The sequence below is a fragment of the Mauremys mutica genome, chromosome 5 (assembly GCF_020497125.1).
Source record: "Mauremys mutica isolate MM-2020 ecotype Southern chromosome 5, ASM2049712v1, whole genome shotgun sequence".
Classification (NCBI taxonomy): domain Eukaryota; kingdom Metazoa; phylum Chordata; order Testudines; family Geoemydidae; genus Mauremys; species Mauremys mutica.
Window position 1 is genome coordinate 48729057 of NC_059076.1, and position 6463 is coordinate 48735519.

The 6463-nt window shown below is 49.6% G+C and overlaps 1 protein-coding gene across 2 annotated transcripts in view; it reads right to left on the reverse strand.

The window, feature by feature from the left end:
- The window catches only part of LOC123370745 (WD repeat-containing protein 64-like), a 67592-nt gene extending 61179 nt beyond the window's left edge, over positions 1-6413 (reverse strand). Inside the window, exons 1-2 of one of the 2 annotated variants that reach the window (XM_045017518.1) lie at positions 6287-6413; positions 5853-5974 (exon numbers count right to left, since the gene is read on the reverse strand). The gene's annotated coding sequence lies outside the window, so the exon portion shown is untranslated. The remainder of the gene's footprint in view (positions 1-5852; positions 5975-6286) is intronic. The other variant, XM_045017516.1, reaches the window with a different exon arrangement.
- Between the last annotated feature and the right edge of the window lie 50 nt (positions 6414-6463).

The following is a 6463-nucleotide window of genomic DNA, read 5'->3' on the forward strand; positions in this document are numbered from 1 at the left end:
TCAGGGCAACTGCACCTGTTACCCACTTATGGTCCAGCGAGGGTACACACTATAGACTGCTGGCCCTCAACTGACACCTCTCTTTGGCAGAGATCTATGTCTCTGTGCACCGTTCCCTGGCTAGACTGTGACCTCCCCAGCAAAATCAGGATGCCTAAGATGGCCTGTTTTACTTTTCTCTTCAGAGATAGTAAACAGTGTAATTGACACATTTAATCTATTATGTGGCTCTTTCTAAGCAAGCACATTTATTCATAAGGTAAAAGCATTACAGAGAAAACAATAAAAGAACCTACACAAATGCTAATTAGCTTACCAGAGCTCATCCCCTGACTCAAACAAGGACTCTGCCCAGTGAACAGTCCTTCAAACACCACCCAGGTGTTTTCCTGTGGTCACAGCTTCGGCTCAGGACAAGCCTACTTGTGAGTTAGTGAGAACTCTCCTGAGTTCTTGCATAACTGGAAGAGGCATATTTGCATATCCCTTAAAAGAAGTTACATACAATCCCACAATAGTACATAAACATTTGCCTTTTTAATACAATGAACACCTAAAATACTTAAACTTAATTCAGTAAGGTGTGTCCAGGATTTTGCAGGATTCTGTCATATTTGTCACACTGGCCAAACATGTAGTTAGTGTTTCAAACACTAGCTAATCCATCATCATCTTCAGCTCTTGCAAATTATTGCAGCTTTTACTACAGTTCTTGTCAGTTCAGCTTTGGTCCAGGAGCATCTGTTTCATGGTCTCCCACCCAATCCCCCTGATTTCCCTGGCTCTGCAAAGAAAGACTAGAGGGCTCACTAATTCATGGGGGTTACAATAATAAATGAAAGAAGTTGGGGGGGGAATTATCTTTTTTTTTAATTTATGCATCAACAGTCCCTGTATCTAGTCAGTTTCACTGTTTTCCCCTGCATCCTCAGCTAGTCAGATTCCCCCTAGCTGAAAAAACCCTCATAAGCATCATCATGACAGCAGAAAACAACATTTTGAAATTCTTTCAAAGGATTTAAAAAAAATGCCTGGACAGCCTATTTAAAGGGATTCTATGAAAAATCCAACTGTTTTGAAATTAATAATTTTCAAAACAATTCAGACTGATAATGTCCCCGTTAGTGTTATGCGGGTGAAATGGACTGGATATGCATTTGTTTTATGATTAAATGAACTACTTGCTGTTTTCCCATAGTGGCAACTGCCTACCACACAGGTTTCTCTCTCAACACTGGTGAGAGAAGCCTGGTTACAAGCCACCTCTATGCTTTAGCTTAAATGGTGAAAGTTGGTGGACAGGCCAGTTTGAGTGTGCAACTGGAGGCTGGCAAAGACTACTGAGGAAAAGGCAATTAATCAGTGCAACTCCAGCTGTTCAGGCTGCCAACCTTCTCTAAAAAGAATCACTTTTTGAGACCACCACCCCTTTGACTCATTGGAGGTGGCAGCCACTGTCCATTGCTGGTATATTCTACCGCTCTCGGGACCCTGATGTCTGAATAAACCTGGATAAAACGTATCCTGTTGTGTGATCTCACCTTCTTCTCCATCATCCAAGGAATGTACAAGTTATCCCTTCTATTTACAATATCCAATTCAAGAGAGTAAGAAAGGAAATCAAGTAAAAGTAAAAAAGTCCTCTTAAAGAACCAATACCACTTCCTAGGACTATAGAATAACATTATATTTTGTGTACTTCTTGCCACAAGTATGCTGGATATTTAATTTTTATGCTTGTTTAAATCTCAGTAAGTTTAAGGCCCTTTGTTGACCATACCATTAATGGCCTTGCATACACTAGCAAACTGCAAAGCTGTGATTCACAGCTGGTGCAGTTTTTCCAGTGATAATGATGAAAGCTCTAGAGTCAACATCAATTACAGCACAAAGTTTGCTAATGCATGTGCAAAGTAGGAAATAAGTCCCAGATTCTCAAAGGTATTTAGGCCAATTCACTAGCAGTTTAGAATAGGAAATGGAAAAGCAAATCTCTCCCCCAGGTCTGGAGTGAAATTCACCATTGTGGAAAGGGTTGCACAAGACCTTACACTGCTGAAATCCCACTCAGCACCTCAAAATATGGCTTGACAGTGTCCTATGCACAAGGGTGAATTTTATCATTAATACATCTGCCAGATTTACACATTAAGCAACTTGGAAAATTTTGTATGCCCTGTCTTTCCTATATTCTGAAGGTGTGCTGGCTAGACAAAGTGTCAAACATTAACATCCTTGAAAGAACAAAAACAACCAGCACTGAGGCAATGATTATCAAAGCTCAGCTCGGATGGGCAGGTCATGTTATCTGAATGGGCGATGACAGACTCTCAGAAAAAGGCCTCTGTGGCAAGTGGAAACTTGAAAAGTGCAGGAAGGATGGTCAATGCAGATACTTCAAAGATACCCTTAACCAAAAATCTCAGTTCATGATGCATAAATATTGATAACTTCAAAGTCATAGCCAAGGGCAGACCTGAATGGAGAGCAACTATCAATAAAGGTTGTAAACACTTTGAAAATGACAAATGCAAAAAAAAACAAAAAAACCAACAAAAATTGAAAAAAGGGACATGCACTATGCCAAGTCTTCAGGGGGAGCCTACACATTCTTCTGTGACACCTGTTTGCAACCTTGGTCTTCACATTTCAGACTATACAGCCATAAGAGAACATGTCAGATGCCATGACATCAACATCGGATACGACAGAGAAGTCATATACACGGGCCATGAATGGAAGAGTACCTGAGAATGTAAACAAATTGCCAAGACAACAGAGCTTTAAAACTATGTATCACATTTTAATTCAGTTTAACCCTGGGAAAGAAAAATCAGTGATGTCAGGGTTCCCGCCCCCCCCACTCTGAACTCTGGGGTACAGATATGGGGACCCGCATGAAAAACCCCCTAAGCTTATATTCTACCAGCTTAGGTTAAAAACTTCCCCAAGGCACAAACGCCTTTCCTTGTCCTTGGGCGGTCTTGCTGCCACCACCAAGTGATTTACACAAAAATTCAGGGGAGGGTCACTTGGAATCCCTATCCCGCAAAAATATCCCCCCCCTGAAAGCCCCTTCACCCCCCTTCCTGCCAGCCTGGGGTTCCATTCACTCAGCTGCCAGCCGGGGTCCCAGCCGGCGGCTCTGCTCAGCCTCCTGCCGTTCACGAGGCTGGCAGGAGGCTGAGCGGGGCTGGTGGCCAAGACCCTGGCTGGCAAGGGGCTGGCAGCCGGAACCCCAGATCATCAGCGGGCTGAGCAGGGCCGGTGGCTGGGACCCCAGACTGGCAGCGGGCTGAGCTGCTCAGCCCGCTGCCGGTCTGGGGTTCCATCCGCTGGCTCCTGCCAGCCAGGGTCCAGCCGCCGGCCCCGCTCAGCCTGCTCAGCCCACTGCCAGCCGGGGTCCCAGCCACCGGCCCCGCTCAGCCTGCTCAGCCCACTGCCAGCCGGGGTCCCAGCCACCGGCCCCGCTCAGCCTGCTCAGCCCACTGCCAGCCGGGGTCCCAGCCGCCGGCCCTGCTCAGCCTGCTCAGCCCACTGCCAGTCGGGGTCCCAGCCACCGGCCCTGCTCAGCCTGCTCAGCCCACTGCCAGTCGGGGTCCCGGACGCCAGATCTTCTTAGCCTCCTGCCGGCCTGGGTGAACGGAACCCCAGGCCAGCAGAAGGCTGAGTGGGGCCGGTGACCGGGACCCGGACTGGCAGCAGGCTGAGCGGGGCCAGCGGCTGGGACCTCAGCCCGCTGCCAGCCGGGGTCACAGCTGCCAGCTTCGCTCAGCCTCCTGCCAGCCTGGGTGAACGGAACCCCAGGCTGGCGGACGGAACCCTGGGCTGAGTGGAGCCGGATGGGACCCCAGCAGGCTGAGCGGGGCTGGTGGCTGGGACCCCAGCTGGCAGGAGCCGACCCACTGCTGGCCCTGCTCAGCCCGCTGCCAGCTGAGTGAACAGAACCCCAGGCCGGCAGCAGGCTCAGCAGCAGCCAGGACCCGCAGGACCTGCCATTAAAAAAAAAAATCGTCTAACATGCCACCTTTGGTATGTGTACCATAGGCTGAGGCCCCCTGTTCTAGTGCACACTGTGTGTACTGTACTTTATGGTAATTTTCACTATACACGATTTTCCTCTGATGCGGTGACTTTAGAACCTAACCCCCGTGTAAGATGTGACTCCACTGTAGTGTAAAAAAAAAAAAAAAATTTTGGGCACCGCTTTTTGGCACCCCCAAATCTTGGCTCCCTAGGTGATCACCTAGTTCGCCTAGTGGTTACACCGGCCCTGACAGTATCCCCAGCCCAGGTGATGTGACAGCCAGTGGTGGATTTAGAGTTAGTGGGGCCCCCCAGCCCCCTGCTCAGCTTCATTTTGGGGGCTTCTCCTTGGGACCCAGCCAAGAAAAAGAACATTCTCTCTTATCTCCCCCGCCCCCGTTTTTCATTCTTTTTTTTTTCATCCTTTTCCTATAAGTAATATCAAGTAAATGAAAATAAAGTGAGGTACCTTGGTTGTTCTTGTAGTCTAACTTATTTTTCCACAGACCACTTGAAAATCATGGAGGGTCTCGATGGACTACTTAATGATCTTTCCAAATATTGTAAAAAAATGTTCAGGTGCCGGGTCTGGTCAGGAGCTAGGGTCAGTAGCGTAGCTGGTGGGATTCAGCAGAAGCAGCTGCTTCAGCTCAGGCCGGCAGGCACAGAAGCGGCGCCTGCTGGCCGCACGGGCTGGGTGTGTGTGTGGGGGGCTGCAGGAGTCAGCGCAGGGGGCTTGGGGTATGTGAGAGGGTGCAGGGTGTGTGAGGGGGTGCAGGGGTCAGCGTGGGCAGGGGGTGTGGGCTGGGGTCCTGGGGGTGCTCACACAGGGAGCTGGAGGGGGTATGCCCCAATTCCAGCCCCTTCCCCAAGGCCTCACCCCCGCCTCTTCTCCTCCTCCCCCCCTGCCAGCAAGCAGCTGATCTGCGGCCAGGAAAGAGGCGGGGCAGGAGCCAAGCTGCCAGCAGAGGCTGCCACGGAGCCTCAGCAGCATCAAGCTTCTCTGACCCCACGGGAGAGAGCGGGGGTGGAGAAGAGCAGGCCGGGGCCCCTTTCGACCATGGGCCCAGCGCCAGTGTAAATCTGGTACTGGTCTCTAAGGGTACGTCTAGACTACCCGCCATATTGGCGGATAGCGATCGATCCCCGAACGCGCTCCCGTCGACTCCGGAACTCCACCAGCGCGAACAGCGGTAGCGGAGTCGACAGGGGGAGCCGCGGACGTCGATCCCGCACCGTAAGGATGAGAGGTAAATCGATCTAAAATACTTCGACTTCAGCTACGCAATTCACGTAGCTGAAGTTGCATATCTTAGATCGATTCCCCCCCCCCCAGTGTAGACCAGCCCTAAGGTGCCACGAGTACATAAGAACATAAGAACGGCCGTACCAGGTCAGACCAAAGGTCCATCTAGCCCAGTATCTGTCTACCGACAGTGGCCAATGCCAGGTGCCCCTGAGGGAGTGAACCTAACAGGCAATGATCAAGTGATCTCTCTCCTGCCATCCATCTCCATCCTCTGACGAACAGAGGCTAGGGACACCATTCTTACCCATCCTGGCTACTAGCCATTTATGGACTTAGCCACCATGAATTTATCCAGTCCCCTTTTAAACATTGTTATAGTCCTAGCCTTCACAACCTCCTCAGGTAAGGAGTTCCACAAGTTGAGTACTCCTGTTCTTTTTGCAGATACAGACTAACACAGCTGTTACTCTGAAACTCATATAAGTGATAATATCACAGTGAAAACAAGATGGGATTAGTTTAACCTTTGCAAGAAGCAACATTCCCTGACTCTTCCCACTCCCTCCCCCAACAGTACCTGAGCTGGTACTCTTCTAGGAGCAGGGACACTACCAGCTGCTGCTGAGGCTCAGTGGCTGCTTCAGCTCCTTCGACATTCACAGTTTGCTCCTGTTGCTACATGCTGGTCAGCCCTGAAAACTGGGGGAATATATATGACCTTTTCAGTCATTGGAAGAGCTGCCCCTGCTGGCTCCAAAAGACCATGGCTCACGATTAATTTGTGAGAGAGGCACTACTGGGTTCGGGATAGTTCTTAGTTACTTTGAGAAGTTCATTCCACAGTCAGGGACCAGCCTGCAGCAGTAATTACTAATGAGCGAGTAATAATAATTTGTCCTTTGTTATTAGGGAAAGGTCCACACTGGAATCAAGAATATGAATTCCTCCTCCTACTCCCCAACTCTGGGAGAGTTCAGATTCGGATCTGAATGACTCAGGATTTAAACTTACCAGGTCAAGTACACCAGGCCCTAATAATACTGCGTAGAAAAGCTCCCACAACTCAGGAGTGTGGCTGCAGCCAATTAAACGTTCTTCGCTGCATTTCCAGCAGTAGCCTGCAGATGGGGCCAGGCCGCCCCGGGATGGGTCTGCGTTCCATATCGCACATGCGCAGCAATCATACAT